Raw genomic sequence first — 18639 nt, 5'->3', positions numbered from 1 at the left:
ATGCACAAGAGAGTTTGACAATGCTGAGGTCTAGCTCTTGATTTTTATACACTTTTTAAACGTTTCCAATGCAATGTGTAACATATCAAATGAATCTTTTAGTACTCTGCTTCTTCTACACTTTTACCATGAGGACATTAATTAGCAGGTATTTTCTTTTGCAGTAGAGGAAAAACTACTTCTTCCATTTTAAAAAAATGAAAACTGAAGATTCTCAATGGAATCAAGGTAACTTTTGATTACCACCATTTGAATATGCACATTGAGGTGGCTTCCAGACAGGTTTCACTGCTATGAAGTTATTTTTTGCCATTAATATAAATTTAGGTTTCTAGTTAATAATGGCTTCTTAGAACTAGCCATTTAAATACTTCAGTTTGAAGATGCTTTTACAAACTCTTTATAATAGATCACAATTTAATTTACCTTAAATTACAATTAGTAACAGAAGGAATTTACTTTATGCATTTAAAAGAGAGCAGATCTACATTTCTTTAATTTAATTTCATTTGATATGAATGTAACTTTCATCACCTTAAAGAGTTAACAAATTTATATACTTGGTATTTCATAAACCTAGGGAGAGAACACCCAAGCTAAATAAAATCAAAACTGTTATAGTTTTTGCAAGGAATGTATGGGAAAAAGAATTTAGTTTGTGCTTGAACTTTGTATGATCTGTTCCTTATTGTAAATGTTACACCTGTTCTATTGTAGATGTTGCAGTTGTTCCCTATTATTGCAGATGATGTTGCAGTTCTGATAGCAAACAGCTGCTTGGTAGTTTCCAATAGATACAATGAGGAAACTAGTGTTGAGGTTCCCAGTTCCAGAAGCTGTGAGTCCCCTGGTCCCATCTTTATTTCCTCTCTTGTGTCTTTCTCTCTGTCCTTTATAAAGTTCTGCATTGCCTTCCCTTCAAGCCAATCTATCGCTGAACTGATCTCAGCAACTGGCGCTCAACGTAGGGTTTGAAGGAAAGAAGGCTCACAGCAACTGGCACCCAACATGGGGCTTGAATGGAAGAAGGTTTGCAGCAACTGGCACCCAATGTGGGGCTCAAAGGGAAGAAGGCTTGCAGGAACTGGTGCCTGAACAGGGACCCAAAGGGAAGAAGGATTGCTTTGAGGGAAACTAAAGTGGTTATAACAGCGCAGAGCTCCAAGTCATTTGGAAAACCTTCAAAGTCCTTGAGAGTTTGCTTGTATTTCTCCAGGATATGGAGAATATCCTGCGTGGGTATGAGCTTGTTGGATAAAGCCATACCATGAACACCAAGAGATGACAAAAGTTCCCGTGGAACCCAGAACCTCCAGTCATGCAGACAGAGAGACAGACGCTGGAAACTGCATGGCTGGGTCTCATTCCAAAGACTAGAATGGTTTTACATCGAAGTACTTAAACTACAGAAATTGTTCATAAAGCAAATATGACTTGGAGACAGAAAGAGATTAAGAAAGAAATTGAGAGGAGGAAAACTGGAAAAGAAATGTTGAATTATAAAAGGAAGCAATGAAGAAATTCTAGATTAATAGATTTGGAACTGTTTTGTATTTGTTCAGTGTCAGTGTGTGTGTTGTAATTGTTTCAGTGTGTGTGATCAAAAAAGAAAATGAAAGAAAGGAAGGAAGAAAGAAAAAGGAAGAGAGAGAAAGAAAGGAAGGAAAAAAGAAAAAGAGAGAAAAGGGAAGGAAAAAAGAAAGAGGAAGAAAGAGAAAAGGAATGGAAAAAAGAAAAAGTTGTCAGTGTATATTTTGATACCTCCAGATGGTGATATAATTTGGTAAATAAAAGGGTCTGAAAGCATCTATTCAAATGGCCAAAAAATTAAATAAGCGCCTATATTATTACCTAAGTTTAAAATGTTAATGAGATCTCTATTGTTGTAAGTCTTGATTAATAGAATTACTGTATGTTTCTTCATAAAAAATAGTTCTTGCTTAAATTGAAATGAATAGTTTATTTTTCTTCAAAAGATAAAATGAAAGATATAAAAGTTAAGCGAATATTGAAAAAAGGTAAAAAGTTTGTGGGAATGCTAACTGAAATTTAATAAGATGTATTTTGTTCTAAAATAAAATGGTTAGTTTTATAAAATCAGAAATGGAGATGTGTGGGACAGAACTAGTATGCATATAGCAAGTTGCAAAAGTATTTTGGTAGCATTCAGTGAGATAATGTGTTTTGTCAAAGTAAAACAATCCTGAATGAATACAAAAAGTGCAAACACTGTGTGAAAAGGTCAACAATGGACTTCTGCAGTTCTTCAAGTCTCTCTGCCCTGGCCTGATGACAATGAATCAGGCTGCATAGAAGAAACCTGTGGCAGTGACCCTACTAAGAAACATCAGAGACAATGGTATTTTAAGTGCCTGGAATAGGCAAACAATTGGGACAAACTTTAAGTTCCCTGTTACTCTATCAAATTATTAAATGTTGTTTGATTGGGTAAGACAAAACTATACTCTCTGCTGTAATTGATAAATACAATGTTTTCTCATGTTAATGGAGTTCAAAATGACTTAGTTTGTGAATCGGATGTGGCCCCAGGTCCAGTGAAGATGCTAAGAGCATTATACAAACTGGGGAAAATGAGATTGTTTTTGATCAAGTACTGGCCTATATGGCCTTGTTGGTTGGGAATATTAAGCCCATGAGAAATGAAAGTCTATTCATTAAATGTCTGCTAGTTGGAAGCCTGCTAGTTGGAAGTCTTATCGTTTGTTGTTGTATAATCTACTGCAGTTATGGATTATGTATAAAATGCTTGAATACTAATCAGAACTTTAATAATGAAATATACTGTGCACTTAAGTGATTTGGTGAACTGTAAGTGATATATAAATGATATGTAAATCTCTTGTTTTAAATTTGAACAACCCTGGGACTGAATATATTGAGAAAAAATTTAATGAGTATTGGTCAAACCTAAAAGTGAAAATATCATGCAGGAAGCTGTGTTAATCAGTGGGTCAGCACTTCTCAAGATTCTGGTAATTTTTTTTTTTTAAGATTTATTTTTATTAATTTCTCTCCCCTTTCCCCTCCCCTGTTGTCTGCTCTCTGTGTCTATTCACTGTGTGTTCTTCTGTGTCTGCTTGTATTCTTGTCAGGCAGCACCAGGAATCTAATGTCTTTTTGTTGTGTCGTCTTACTGTGTCAGCTCTCCGCGTGTGTGGTGTCACTCCTGGGCAGGCCAAGCTTTTTTCACATGGGGTGGCTCTCCTTGTGGGGCATGGCACTCTTTGTGCATGGCAGCACTGTGTGAGGGCCAGCTCACCATACGTGCTAGAAGGTCCTGGGTATCGAACCCTGGACCCCCTATATGGCAGGTGGACGCTCTTGGCTGCTGGTTCAGGACTTCCTAGCTATAAGTTAGATGTTGCAAAGCATTGTAAAAGCATTTTATCTAGCAGAACACTTATTGGAATATATCTAGTTTTTGTGTGACTTCCTATGTGCAAAAACCAAAAGGGGGAAATGTGGGAGTTTAGATTGTGTTTGAACTTTGCATGACCTGTTCCTTATTGTAAATGTTACACCTGTTCTATTTAGATGTTGCAGTTGTTCCCTATTATTGTAGATGATGTTGTAGTTCTGATAGCAAACAGCTGCTCGGTAGTTTCCAATAGATATGAGGAAACTAGGGTCGAAGCTCTCAGTTCCAGAAGCTGTGAGCCCTGGTCCCATCTTTATCTCCTCCCTTGTGTCTTTCTCTCTGTTCTTTATTTCATAAAGTTCTGCATTGTCCTCCCTTCAAGCCAACCTATCGCTGAGCTGATCTCAGCAGGAATGCACACAGACTACTAAGTTCTGGAAAACTGCTTATTTTTAAAGATCTTTCCAAAGTTTTCTAGGACTTTTTCTTTACTTGTTGCTATTGGGTAAGAGGATTATTAGCCACCCTTATTTTAAAGCTGTTAAAAGGTTTAAATTGAGGAATTAGAGGACAAACTATGATTTTTAATTTCCCAGTTTAGAAGATAGTTTCACTTTGTCATACCTCATCTTTCTCCCATAGCTCTTGCAAAGAGAAGGCCTTGGGGGTAGGGCAGGTTAAGGAGCTTAGGAAAAACTTTTTCCTGTCTTAAGTTTGTTTTATAGATTTCTATATTACCTTTCCATCCTGCTCAGCCTAATTTGGGCTCCAGGAATACTTATTTGCATGTATAACAGCACATTTGATTTTGCAACTTCAATTGAGCTCATCAAAGAATTTTCATTTATTAATTTTTTTTTAAAGATTTTATTTATTATTTATTTAATTTCCCCCCTCCCCCCATTGTCATGCTGGGCGGCTCTCCTTACGGGGTGCACTCCTTGTGCGTGGGGCTCCCCTACACAGGGGACACCCCTGCGTGGCACGGCACTCCTTGCGTGCATCAGCACTGATGCATGGGCCAGCTCCACATGGGTCAAGGAGGCCGGGGTTTGAACTGCGGACCTCCCATGTGGTAGACAGGCGCCCTAACCACTGGGCCAAGTCCGTTTCCCTCATTTATTAATTTGATATCATTCTCATGTATAAAGTTATATATCGAACAAGTGGGCAGACACGAAGAGAGTTTGACACAGAAACATAGGACTCACTGTTAAAATTTTCATTTTCTTACAAAATTAGTTTAACTGTAAGATACTATTTAAAAGATTTCTTTGAAGTTTTCTTTTAATTACTCTAACTTGCACTGTGACCATGCAGTTTTTCACAAGAATTTTTTTCCTTAATTATTGGCTTATAACCAAAATGTACTCAATGCTTTAATACAATTTTCCTTTGCATCAGAACTTTATGATTCACTTTGGCTTTAGCAGATCTAGGATGAGCAAGACTAATTCTATGTATATTCACTGAGGCTATTGAAGCCTCAAAGAAGCTGGTTTCTCTCATGAATTGCTGCTTTTAGGAACCCTGATAGTCAAGATATGAGGCCTCCTTCACTTCCCAGTCCTCAGAGATAACAGGCTCCAGTGGCTGCTGGACTGGAAGAGTGAATGTTCAACCCTTAGGGTCAAGATTTCAAACAGGCAGCAATTTAGTCCACATTTGGAGCCAGGAGAGAAAGCAGAGTTGCTAATACCAGTAGGACAAAAGACAGGAATGTCTCAAGTTTGCTTTCTCCTGAGCCATAGGGGCTGGAGGTTATGAAATAACCATAAGCAAAGGCAAGGGGTGAGGCTAGGCTTGAAGTAACCATAAATGAAGGTAAGTTCAGTTTAAGGTTTCTACTTACAATAGTAGGTATAAGCTAAATCTACCCATTATCTTAACTCTTCATTATAGTTTCTATCAAGTTTTCACTTACTAGATGAAGGTGAATTGGGTACCCTTATTAACCAAGCCACAAAAATTTGATTAGGAACAACTTGGTGAAGTTTTTCTGCTTTTCCAGCAGTTGAATCGATTACACTTGTGATTTACACATTAAATCTACCCACAAGACAGTATTGACATTTAAAGATAAATTTTGAGATTACTTTTCACTGTTATCCAGTTTGTAACAGGTGAACCCCAAATCTGATTTCCTAGGCACAAGCAAACTGACAAAGTTAAACAGAGATTTCAAAGTTGAACACAAAGTTAAGCACAGACTAGAACAGAAGAGAGAATTTTATACCCTTAGCATTTCTAAGAATTCTGATTTTAATTGATGGCACACAAGGTTTCTTATTTTCCAGGAGAGGTTTAGCAACTGTTTTGGATCTTGAGCTCTCTTCACACCTTTTATAGGCACAACTGAATTTAAACTGAGAAGACTGTTTCTATAAGGTAGTCAAAGTTTGAAGTTTATTTCCTCATTTCTTTAAGGAGACACAACATGAGGTTTCTGGGCCTCAGCTCTATCTGTCCTCTTTTCTTACACTGGTTTAACTCAAATTCAGGGTTTCATACAGAGGCTGCTTTCAACTATACTGTGGCCAGGTGGACCACCAGTAGGCACAATTTCCTGCTTCTTGAGAAGACACTCCTATGGAAGTTTGCTGGTATGCTAGAGACCATGACCATTATTCTAGCAAGAATGAAGAAGCACTTTTGAGTCAACCAATCTGGTATCCCAGTCTGACTAAAATGTTCATCAATCCACACAATTTGGGGATGATGCTCTGTTCTCAGCATCCTGAGAACTTTCAATTTCAGAGCCTGGCCTACAGGCATCCCTGTGGGTGACCTAGGTCCTGGGGGACGTCTGATAATTCTGGAGACCAGAACAATGCACGCAAGCCAGGTTGGTGGGAGACATTCTGAGCAGTTACCCCAAATCAAAGCACCTGAGATAAGTCTCAGGAGATATCTGGCTGCCTTCTGAATGGAAGGCCCCAAGGAATGGGGACCATTCAGAGTTTACTGCTCTGGTTCTCAGCACCCCTGATTTTCCAGGGTCTGAGACTGACTGCACTGTTACCCAAACAGAAGTGCCTGAAATCTCAGGGGATATTTGACTGCTCTCTGATTTCTGTCACCTCCAGAATCACAGAGTCACCTGCTGCTGGGTGTTTCCAGAATCACCTGCTGCTGGGTGTTTCTGGGGCCATTCTGGACTTTGGAAGACAGACAGAAGAGACAGGATGCCTTTCAAGCCTAATATTGCTCCTTCCACTTATCCTTCTAGAAGTCTTAGATGCAGTCCTAGTTTTATGACTTCACTGTCTAGGAGTTTCCCAGTTAGACCAGCCATCAAAAGGCCATTAAGTGATTAGAGATCAATTGTTCTAGCTAACAGATCTTGGGGCCCTGAGGCAATCACTACCTTGTTAGCAAAAGCATTTTCAGTTTTACAGTTTTTAAGATGTTCCAAGGCATTTTAACACAACCCTGTAAGGAGAAATTCAGTAGCAAGAAATAGAAAGGTAAAAATGTGGGTAAAATTAATTGTGCAAGGGTGTCCTGGACTGTGAACCCCCTGGGAAAGGGAACTCCCATGGCATCCATTTTGGCTCTGCCTGCCTCCTTCCCTTTTCATTCCAGATCAGGTATGGAAGGCAGGCTTGCAAAGGTGTGGACCCACTGGGAAGGGCAAGCCCCCAGCTCTCAATCATTGTCTTGTTGCCTCTGAAGGGAAAGGGTGGGAGAAGGCAATGGCAGCCATGCTTGAGGGCAAAGCCACTGGCTGCTAAAAGGACTTGAAAAAGAAGCTTCAGTGCCCAGTCCTCTGCTCTGTCCTGGCAGGGCCATGATTTGAGCCACTGCCCTATGCCCCAGCCGTCCTGGCTGGAGTCAGATCTCACAAACCTGGGTATGTGGCACAGACACAGAGTTCCCATGTGCTGGCCTCTTCCCGCCCAGGATTAAATCCTGTGAACCCAATCTGTTTAAAATGGAGAACCAAAGGAAGGCATTAAACAGGCTCTAGGCCATAGTTTCACTCACCAACAATCTCCTGGTATGGCTTGTCAAATATGTTACCGGACTTTGTCTAGGTTCTTGACTAAGTTGCAGAAAGGAATTTCAAGAGTACTTCAGGTGAGTAAGGCCAGTAACTTATTAAGGTAGGGAGGGAAGAGAAATGGAAGAAAATAACACATCATGGATCCCAGGTAGAGAGGAAGGGACTGAAGATTGATAAAGAGGGCTGATTTATAGGCTACAATTCCCCATTATAGATTACAAATGCCCAGGCTTTACTTGAGGCCATCACTGCAGGGGAAAAACAGTGAGAGTAGGGCACAGAAGGCAGGAACAGGCACACAGACCAGCACCAGGACTGGCACCAGGACAGGGAAAAGGCAAGAGAGAGCTTTCAGGCCTTGCACCTGCTTTTTGAACTGTTAATTATTCCACTCCTTTGCTAATGTTATAGGAGGAGTCTCAGCTGTATACAGTTTTGATTGATTGCCCCACCCATCAATCCCCCAGGAAGGACCAATTATAAAGTCCTTGGGGAATAATCCAGGACTTCTCCTGGCTTCTGGAGGAAATCTTGTTCTGAATTGCAGAATCTTGTGTGTGTGTGGGGGGGAGCTGTCTTCCAGCTGCCATCTTGGGAGTATTGATGTCCACTTGGACTTCTTGCCAGGTTTCAGATCCATCTATTGTTTCACTATCTTACTAGCCAGCTTCAGTTCAATCTTCATTTTGGTGTTGAACTTTTCCATCAATAGTGCATAAAGAAACTGACTAGGTTTCTCCAAAGCCATCAATCCCTATTTTCAAAGAAGCTATTAAATAGTGATGGCATAATTGATGTTAGCAATCATTGGAACTTGACAACAATAAGGCCCCCAAGAGAGTGAAGTGGGTTAGCCTGTCACTTCCCTGACCAAGCAGGTTTCCCTTCCCAATCTGCCAGCTGAGGGGTGGTAGTATTTGACAAATGAAGCTGTTCTACTCCCTTCCTCCTTCTATACCTCATACTAATGACTCCTGCTGCTCCTTCAATAGAGGGTCATTTTTCCTACAGCAGGAGTACTGCGTCTGCAGAAGAAAACAGCTGGGGATCCAGATATGGAAATGGGATTTTAAACTCTCTTTGGGCACCTGGCACTGACAATAGAGGTTGCTATATGAACTGCTGGTTATATTTCCATGGAAACATGAAGCAGTTTGGACAAACAGTGATAGCATTAACCAACACTTTTCCATAGGTCAAGCTATCTCTTGTTTAAGTAAGAGCCCCAAATTAAATTCAAACCATTTTTTTTTTTTTTTAGTATCTACTATGTGCCAAACACTGTGCTGCAAGTACAAAGGTTACTAAAATAGACATAGTCCTCACAGCCCTCAGGAAGCTCCCAGTCTAGCAGAATGGGGTGGGTTCTGAAAAGAAAACCCTAAGCTGCCATGAGAACTTAAACTGATTAGATTTAACCTTGTCCCAAAGATGCTGAATGGGAAACTTAAAAGGAGTAATACATATATAGATAGATAGATTAATAGATAAACAAATAAACATATGTTGAAGATATATATATATATAAATATATTTTACTGATAGAGGTGAGCATTCCAAAACATTTCAAGATTACTGCCCTAGAGCAAATGATTCCCAAAGCTCACTTTACATTGAAGTCATCTGAGTTTTTTATGAAAAGCACAGAATCCAAGGCATAGTAACTACATTCTGGAGATTTGGTGTGGTCCAGGAAACTGTTTAGTAAACACTAAGTGATTTTGTTGAGTACTGCTCAGTGGACCAGTTCCTATAGGCTAATTTATTTACAGACATACATTGGAGATATTGCAGGTTCAGTTTTAGACCACTACAATAAAGAGAATATTGCAATAAAGCAAGTCACAAAATTGTTTTTGGTTTCCCAGTGCATATGAAAGTTAAGCTAACACTATAGTCTATTAAGTGTGCAATAACATTAAGTCTAAAAATCAATTTGCATACCTTAATTAAAATGTGACACAGGGACATGAAGTGAGCATATGCTGTTGGGAAAAATGTTGCTGATAGACTTGTTCAACACAGACTTGCCACAAAACTTTGATTTTTAAAAAAACTCAGTATCTTCAAAATTCAATAAAATAGTCCATTCCTGTACACTACCACTGTGTCTAAAGAGGTCTTTGTCTGAGGCTAGTCCACAGGTAAATTTAGGGTGGGCTGTGAGTTTTGTTTGATTATTTCTATGTTTATGCAGTCTTTGCATATTATGCTTATTGGTCATCTTTTTCAATTTCTGGGTTTCTCCAATGACCGAGGAGTTCTACTTCATGATTCTGGGGACCCTCTTCTAGCAACCATGCCCCTACCTGGACTTCCCTCAACTCTGTCCGAAGCTTCAATATCCAGAGTTCACTGAGGCTGACTCTTTCTCAACCATTATATTGGCCCCTTCATGTAGGGTAACCAACTGGCCAGTTGTTCCTGGACAGAGAGGTTTACTGGGAGGCAGGACTTTCATGGCTGAAACTGGGAAAGTCTCAGGCGGTCTGGGACAAGTTGTTCACCCTAGAAAAAAGCTTGGTTCAATAAACAGTTGTGTATTTGAAGAGCTAAGACAGCAAGTGACCCCCACCCCCTTAACTTGAAAAAAAAGTTAATCCTTCTTAGAAGGGTTGATTTCTTGAGCCCAACCACTTCTCAGCCTTCTTTGTTTTCATCCATCTAACTTCCACCCAGATCCATGGAAACAAGAATGAGACTATTAATCAGAATTTGAAACTTGTCAATTTTAGCTGCTGGCTACCTGTGGAAATGCCAAGTTTTACATGACCCTCATGCTGTTTGGAGGGGGAGAATAATTAATAAACTGGCATCCATGCTCCTAAGTGTTGTCAGTCAGTCCAATTGGATGCCCTCTCCAGGCTCCAGATAATTAGGAGTAATGTATCTTGAGACTTGTGGCTTGATCCACATGGCAGGCCTCCTGCAGAGCTGTATTCCCACTGGTCCTTGTTAAAGCAAAATTGGAAAGAAGGTTATATGTGAAACCTATTTTCCTCCAGGTTGAGTACAGTTCCTAGGACCCTATCATGCTATATTGTCTGGTGGGAAAATACTACTATCTGTTTAGGTAGGAAGAAATGAGCATATTCATTAAGAATCACCTACATAGTTATTTCAAAACCCCAATTTCCCTCAAGCCAACACTAAGAAGGCATTTCCAATTCCCTTTTTCAGATGAGAATTTAGTGAATGTAGTCAAGTGTATACAGAGCGTTGGGAGAGCAGGGAATTGACTACATTTTCTGAGATCAACTTCTCCTTTACGTTTATACTCTGCTTCCCACCACAGGGTCTTTGTACCTTCTCTACGTTCAAATTAATTAATCTGAGTCAGGATAGGGGGAAGTTAATAAAACCCAGACCTCAGCAATGGGAGCTCTGAAGATCACTCCATCCTCTGAGCAGCATCTGGATTCTTAGACAGCTGGGCAGCCTCTAGGCTCTCTCTCAGCTCTGTCTCCCAAGAAGCAGCCTATCTTTACCCTGGATGGTTACTGACTCTGGAATGGACAAAATACTGCCTTTCCCACAGGGTGAAGATATCCTTGCCCAGCCCAGTCTCCCTCCTAGTTAGTCCAACTGCCCTCCTAGCTGTTTTGGCTGCTCAACATTTCTGGGGAATTAAAATGACACCTTTGCAATTGAAGTTATTCTCTTAGAGATTCACTGCCCCCATTATGTCCATTTTTCAAGGGATTAAGAACAGTATTTCCATTTAGAGTGACTGATGTATGAAGAAGCTGGCTGGTCTACTGTAGTGCACAAGTCATAAACAATTCATCAAGGTCAGAGTTCAGTCAGGAATTAATCCAAACAACCCCCAAAAACACCACATCCAGAAACTTTTCTTTTCCACAAGGCAAAGCATTTTTTCAACTCTTAAACTTAGGGTTCATTTGTACTCCTTCGAAGGAGTTCATCTTCCTTCCCCCAGCCAGAGACCAAACAGACACCAAGTAGGGGACCTCATTTCCACTTTAGATCTTCCATATCCCTCTTCCCCATAAAGCGATGGCAAATGGAATTTCTAGGAGGAATGTTGAGTATTTCCTCCAGGTAAGTAGGAAAATTATACTTTAATTATAACCACCAATGTCAATAAAATAAAAATGTAAGTCTAGCCATTTATTCCAGCAGTTACTTTTCTATCCAGCCATGTCTTGGGCTTTATAATCAGATGTATAGCAGCCATTTCCATATTCTCACAGCTTTAGGGGCATGCAGAAAAAAGGCAGGGGAAATTCCTTCCTAGCAAAATGGACAGACAAGAGCAAGTATTTTGGATCTCTTCATTTAAGGATGACATTCTCTATAATGACATATTAAGGTTGGAACTTAGCTGTTAAGTGTAATCTAACTCAACTTACACTGCTCAGATTTCTTAAAAAAGCAACCCTGCTCCCTATCCTTCAAAAATGGGAGAAAAATACAATTGTATCAAGTTACATGATTGTTATAAAAGTCTGCTCTTTTAAATTCCAGTGTATTTTTATTTAAGCTGATTGTGTCAACAGAAGATGTCCCAAAGCATATATGACCCACAGCTGCTGCCTGAGCTACATTATCTGCCTTCTGACAACAATGCCTTATTTCAAACAGCATCCAAATTGAGCAAAGTCCTGCTTCCTTGAACCCATGCCCAAATCAGCTATGGCAAGCCCAATTCCTGTAATAAGTCCATTCTAAGATCCTATTCCATAGGTTTCCCTATGATGTTTGTTCTCTCCCATTACTAGTCAATAAACCCAATTCTGTTTGGCTACACATTGGTTGCTGGTGGCTTTACAGGGAATTGACAGGGTGATTGAATCAGTGAGCTGCAGGGTCAAACCTGCCTCTTAATTAAACTAAAACATGAATCCCTCTTTTCTCTGGCTCTCATTTTCTCATGAAAAATAGAATAGCAGAATCGACTTAAATGGTCAAATAATCTATATGCATGCATAAAATTAACTTCGTTTTTATAAATACTTAGATTTTTCTCGATGAGTACTAATTCAATTCCAAGCAATGACAAAGTTAAATGTTAATCTATCTCAGTCTAGTAATTTTTCCTATCATTTCAGGTTTAAAATGCAATCTTACGTAACGTCATCATTATCAGTCACCATGCATTCTTAACCTCTTCACATGCCCAACGTGACCCCTTACCATTTGTTGTAAAACCAAGGGGAAACTCACACTTGACTAAAGACTCCTAAGTTGAGTGCATGGAATTGATAACGAGCAGATTCTCGAGCATCCTCTGCTAACTTTCTTCAAACTAACGAGGTGTCATGGATGATCCCGCAGATACAGTCTTGCTTCCTCTCCTCCATCCCTGTGAGCAGCTCTGACTTGTCCCATGGACAGCGCAGGTTTGAGCAGGGGTCAAGGTGTCCAGATACCCTCTGCTCCCCACAAACTTACTGGCGCACTCAGGGCCCACAGGAAGACTTGAGTGTCCCTGCAGTGCAATGCCATGGGTACACAGCTGCCCCTTTCCCTCTCTCCTTTGTCTCTCAGCTGTGTTGCTCCACAGACCTCCAAGGCCAGCTGTCATGGGGTTCCATATGAGAAGCAAGCATCTGCCTCTATCTCCAAATCGACTCCAAACTTCACAGGGATTCCCTTGGGTCCCTCCCAAATCCAGCAGGCTTCCTTCTACTTCCCCACCAAAGAAGGGAGAAGGAAGAAGAGACATAATCCTTGAGTTAAGAACATGACCTCTGCTCACTCTAAAAGACCCCTCACTTCCTTCAGCCCTCTTCATATCTTCTTCTGTGTCAGTTAGGGTTCTTCAGTCAACTGTACCCCTGCTCCTCACCTGGGATGTCCTCTAAAGTACTGCAGTGGACCCTTGAGTTTCACAGAAACCAGTTTGAAAAACCACAATCTTTATGCCATAGAACAAAATGAGCCCTGAGATGTCCTGAGAGGACACAGCTTAGTGCCTAACTTAGCCTTAAGTCAGAGGCAGGGACTAGCCCCCAAAATGCTAGATCTAGACTGTACTTTATGGGGAGACATATTGGGAACTCCACACTGAGCTAAGTGTGCCTCTCAGTGCATTGTGAGAAGGTGAGTGTGTGAGGGCGTGTGTGTGTGTGAATTGCAACAACCACCATGGAGAAATTTTCTCCGTCTTTTCTCCTTCTCATAACTTGTGTGGAATGAGCCACAAAGAGATTAGAGAGGCTTCCTCAACCCTGCGGCTCTGTGAAGCTCAGGTTTGGAAACTTCCATCTTTCTACACTCTCAAAAAGCAAGAAGGAAAACAAAGAATTGAAAAAAGAATGGAGTGGGTGATTCTGCTTTCCTTCAACTTATAGAATTGAAAAAAGTGAGTGGTAGTCATGCTATAAAATTTCCTAACAAAGTTTTGACTTAAGGTGGGAGAAACAAAATTGAAAAGAAGAATAAGCAGGTCTTATATGACTAAGAGGGAGAGAGTGAGAAATCAATCAGTTGTAGCATGAGAAAGTTTGACCAAAATGCAGAGTGATACCTGGTTATAATGGTGTATTGAGTAAATAGTTCCTCTATGAATTTACTCTAAGGAAAAAAATCACTAATACATGTAAAACTTTACCTTCCAATATTGCTCAGTGCAGTGTTGTTTTTCATAAGGAAAAACTGGAAAATCTAGATGACCAACAGATGGAATATATTATATAAATTAAAATACATTCATATGATGGAACACTATACAGCCTTTAAAAATATTGGGGAAAATATTTAATAAAATCAAAGATGTTTGCTGTATATTGTTAACTGAGAAGGCAAGTCACAGTGCAACATGCACATGTGCTCCTATTTTTGCGAAGAAAAAATATATATAGGCATAGAAACAAAGTCCAAAATTATGTACCTCAAATGGATGGTAGGATTACAGATTTGTTTTTACTTATTAAATCTGTGAAAGTTTAAAATTTTCTATAATCAGCACATATTATTTGGTAATGTTTTTAAAAACCAGGAGATTAAAAAAGAGGTGGCCTTGAAGCTATGGCATACTGTTGATCTTTGTTCAAATGTGGACCTGATCTAAGAACATGAGTAGCAGGAAGACAAGGGCAAAGCAGTGGGCTCAGACGGCTTGGTTGTAGCACAAGGGTAGCTAAGAAGTTCTGCAGAATCACGTAAAATATTAAGGGAAGAGAGAAAGTGACTTGAGAGAAGAAAATAGCAATTAGATAGGTATGAAATGACTAGAATTTGCATGAGGAATTAAGTATGGTAAGAGAAAGAAAAAAGAAGAAAAGTCAGAGAACCCTGCAGAGAAAGAATGGTGACATTTAGTAACTGCTTCACCATGCAGGTAGGTAAAATGAGAATGACATCTTGGATTTTGGACTTGAGAATACATCACACTGCAGGATGTGGGTAGAACACACAGGAATGCCTTTTGGGGAGGAAAATACACGCTGTGTAATTTTACATTTGAAGCAAATGCAGAGCTTACCATAAATAGAAATGTCCATCAGCTAAAGGGGCTCAGCGAGTTAAAAAAAAAAGGAATCATCTGCATATGTTTGAGAAAAAATTAAGAAAGAAAAAGTTGTTATAAGAGCAGGTGAAAGGAAAAAATTTTTGTAAATTTGTCCAATGCTCACCAAAACAATTTTTAAAATTAGAAGTGATAAAGTGTTTAGCATATCAGAAATGTATGTTTTAGTAAATGCTCAATGAATGGCAGATATTGTAATTCCCTCCATCCAAGTTTTAGCTCTCCTTTAAATGAAGAGGTCATTTCAGATATGAACTGTTTTTGCTTAGAATTTACCTTCTAAAATGACAAATACATATCTCGTTTGTAGTAGGTACTCAACAAACATTTGATGAAGAATTAAATGAAGGAGGATAATTAATACATCCATTTTGCCCTTATTAAATTCTATCTTTATTGATAATGATGCTTTTCTTCCCTTATCTCTCCAGCCTTTGTCATTATAAATAGAAAGGACAAGGTATAATTAAACATAAACTAGATGATTAATGCCTGTAAAATTAACTGACTCAGAATCACAGACTGTTAGAGGTAGGAGTTTTAGAAATCATCAGGTCCTGTGGTTGTCAAGCTAGGCTCAATTCTATCACCTTGGGGGTAGGGGAAAAGGGGGCGTGGTCCACACTCAGCTTGGATCAGAGCAACTCAGCTTTTATCTGTTACATATACTGGGCTTTCTAGTCAACTTTGAAGCTAAGTAAATCTGAAAATCATTGAATCTAAACCCTCTCTTTCAGAGACAAGGAGCCTGCAGCTAAGAGACAGAGTTCTTCTGACGTTCTTTCCAAAGTTCTTCCTAACACATCCATCAGTCCAAAATATGGAGTATGTTTTTCAAGTCATTTCCTTGTATTGTTGCCAGATAAAACAAAGGATGCCTAAGTAAGTTTGAATTTCAGATAAATAATGAAAACAATTTTAGTGTGAATGTCTCAAATACCGCTGCACTTGCCCAAATATCCAAACGTGAGGATACATAAATTCTTCAAACTATAAGTTGCTGCAGCATTGAGATCTTCAGTGTATTGCTATCAAGAGACTATTCCCAGGGGGAAGGGGTAGGATATATGGGAATTCCCTGTATTTTTTCTATGTTACTTTTCTGTAACCTAAAGCTTCTTTGAAAAGAAAAAGAAAAAAACACGACAATGGAGGAATGTATAGAATAAATTGTCACTATGAATAAAAGATAACAGATCTTATGATGATGAAAGACAATGAAAAAACAGTTTTTTAATTTTTATTTTATTATTTTTAGTTATTTATTTTTGGCTTTGTTTAAGGGGAGGTTTTGGATTGCAGAAGGGTTGCAACTGTGGCAGGGGAGGATCACTGGTGTGGGGTTTCAGTGGTGGGGGGGATGGGTGGTGAGGGGTGCACCTGAGGCATGCCTCTGGAATATGAATGTGTTCAAGTGGTCATGGGGTGTTGTTTTGGTGGGTGGACAACCACACAATAAGCAAAAGAATATTGAATTCCCAACCTGGGGAGTCCTGTTACATTCTCTAAGAGTGGCAAAATTCCCTAGAGTACATGGGCAGTGCCTAGTGAAGGAGGACATACAAATATTCCAGGCCCTTGATAGTGATGCTTGTACTTATGAACCTTGTTCTTGTGAAATTGAAACTTAGCCTACTCTTATATATTGCATAAGAGTTATCTTCTGAAAGCCTCCTTGTTGCTCAAATGTGGCCTCTCTCAAAGCCAAACTCAGCATATAAATGCTCTACTTCCCACGTGTGGGACATGATTCCCAGAGATGAGCCTCTGGCACTGAGGGATTATTACCAAGCACCAACTAGTGATGTATTTGGAAAAAGATCTTGACCAAAAGGAGGAAATATTACATACAAATGAGTTTTTATGGCTAAAAGATTTCAAAGTTATTCAGGAGGTCATTCCAGAGGTTATCCTTATGTACGACTCAGGAGAATATCACTGAATGCCACAGTAAACAGTGCCTAAAGCAGGGGGGGCTCCTGAGGGCTCTAGAAACATCCGGACAATATAGGCAGGGCAGATAATCCCAGGAATTCACCACCCTGTGAATGGGCCTTACTTTGGGAGATATAATAACCTATATGCTCAATGTATTGCAGTAGGACTCATTTACAATTTTCCCACACATGGTTCTTACGCCCCTTTTATTTGAACCTATAACTAGCACTATTCCATTTAGATATGTGTCCCAGAGATTTAAATCTTCATTCTGTTCATATGCCAGTTGAGCCCCGAATCTCAGCAGGGTTGCAGTGAAAACCTACTCTCCTGTTCATTGGACTAACCCAGGACAACTAACAAAAAGATGATGATGGACAATGCCCACCTCCCAAAACAGAGAGTCTGTACAACTGTAAGCAAGATAGTTCCATCCATTTGCCCCATGAGATCGAAGACAGAAGCAGAGTGGGCACTACCATTCCCAAAATCCTCAACACTGAGGAACAAACAAAAGGGGGAAATGAAATTAGGGACTAAAGTAGACATTATTACAGTAATGGAAGAATTTGTAACAGATATAAAGGCAATGGTCAGCAGAGGTTCTGAGGGGAAGAAGAGGGAAGAATATGTGCAACGTGGGGCATTTTTTAGGGAACTTTGGAATTGTTCTTACAATGATGGGCACAAGCTGTTATGCAATTTGTCAAAACCTATAAAATTGTGTGGTGCAAAGTGTAAATGATAATATAAACGCTAGACCATGGTTAGCGGCAATGTTTCAATATGTGTTCATCAATTGTAACAAATGTACCACACTAATGGAAGATGTTGTTAATGGGGAAAAGTGGGAGTGGGAGAGGGTGGGGTATGTAGGAATACTTTTGATATAAAATTTATGTAATCTAAACCCTCATAAAATAAAATAAAAAAATAAATTAAGAGAATATTCCTCTATTCTCAATTTGAACCTTAGAAACATAGTTCATTTAAAATAGATTAATAAAAAGCTGGAAAAATATTTTTAAAAGTCATAATGAGATGCCATTCCATACACACTAGACTAACTAAAATTAGAATGACTGACAGTAGTAAGTGACAACTTCTAGCTGAGTATCTGGCATATAATTTAAAAATAAATAGGCTTTTTTTTCCTCCAGTTATAGAGTAGGTACACTCATTCTCTGTTTTGGCAAAAGATCATATTTTTTAAATGTTTTGGAGGCATCTTTTGACAAAGAACTGTAAGGTATGTTAAGTTAGAAATATAGAGGAATAATTGAAATATTTTATTAAAGTTCATTTCAGAATACAATTGTTAATAATTCCACTTGATAATATAGCTGATAGATTTGGAGTTAGTTTTGAGCTTCTGTTGCTAGCCCTCAAAATAATTTGAAAGACAAGTGTGAGTTGAATTAATTCTAAATGCCCTAGGAGAGATCATTAATCAAAGGAATTATGTTGCAAAGACTTTAGTAAAGGGAATAATATGTTTTAATCTGCAGAATAATCATTTTTTAATCTATCTGTTCTACAAGTTTTAAATTTCTTTTTTTCTAGAGAAGTCTACCCTTATATATGGGTACAAGTCAGTTAAGAATATTTATTTTAAAATTAGTGATTATAAATATTATTTAAAAGGAAGAGAAGAAAGCCAAGTACAATATATCTAAAAATGGAAAGAATATGCTATTATGTTCCCTTTGGATTATAGTTTTTGTGGTCTTCAGTAGCATTCCAGAGAAATTAAGATGGCTAAAGTCAAAGGAACAAATTGAATGAAATTCAGGAGATTATTTTTATTAGTGAGATGCTAAT

This window comes from Dasypus novemcinctus, chromosome 6 (genome assembly GCF_030445035.2).
Source record: "Dasypus novemcinctus isolate mDasNov1 chromosome 6, mDasNov1.1.hap2, whole genome shotgun sequence".
Lineage (NCBI taxonomy): Eukaryota > Metazoa > Chordata > Mammalia > Cingulata > Dasypodidae > Dasypus > Dasypus novemcinctus.
The sequence above is the reverse complement of the archived record's forward strand: the minus strand, read 5'-3'. Positions refer to the sequence as shown.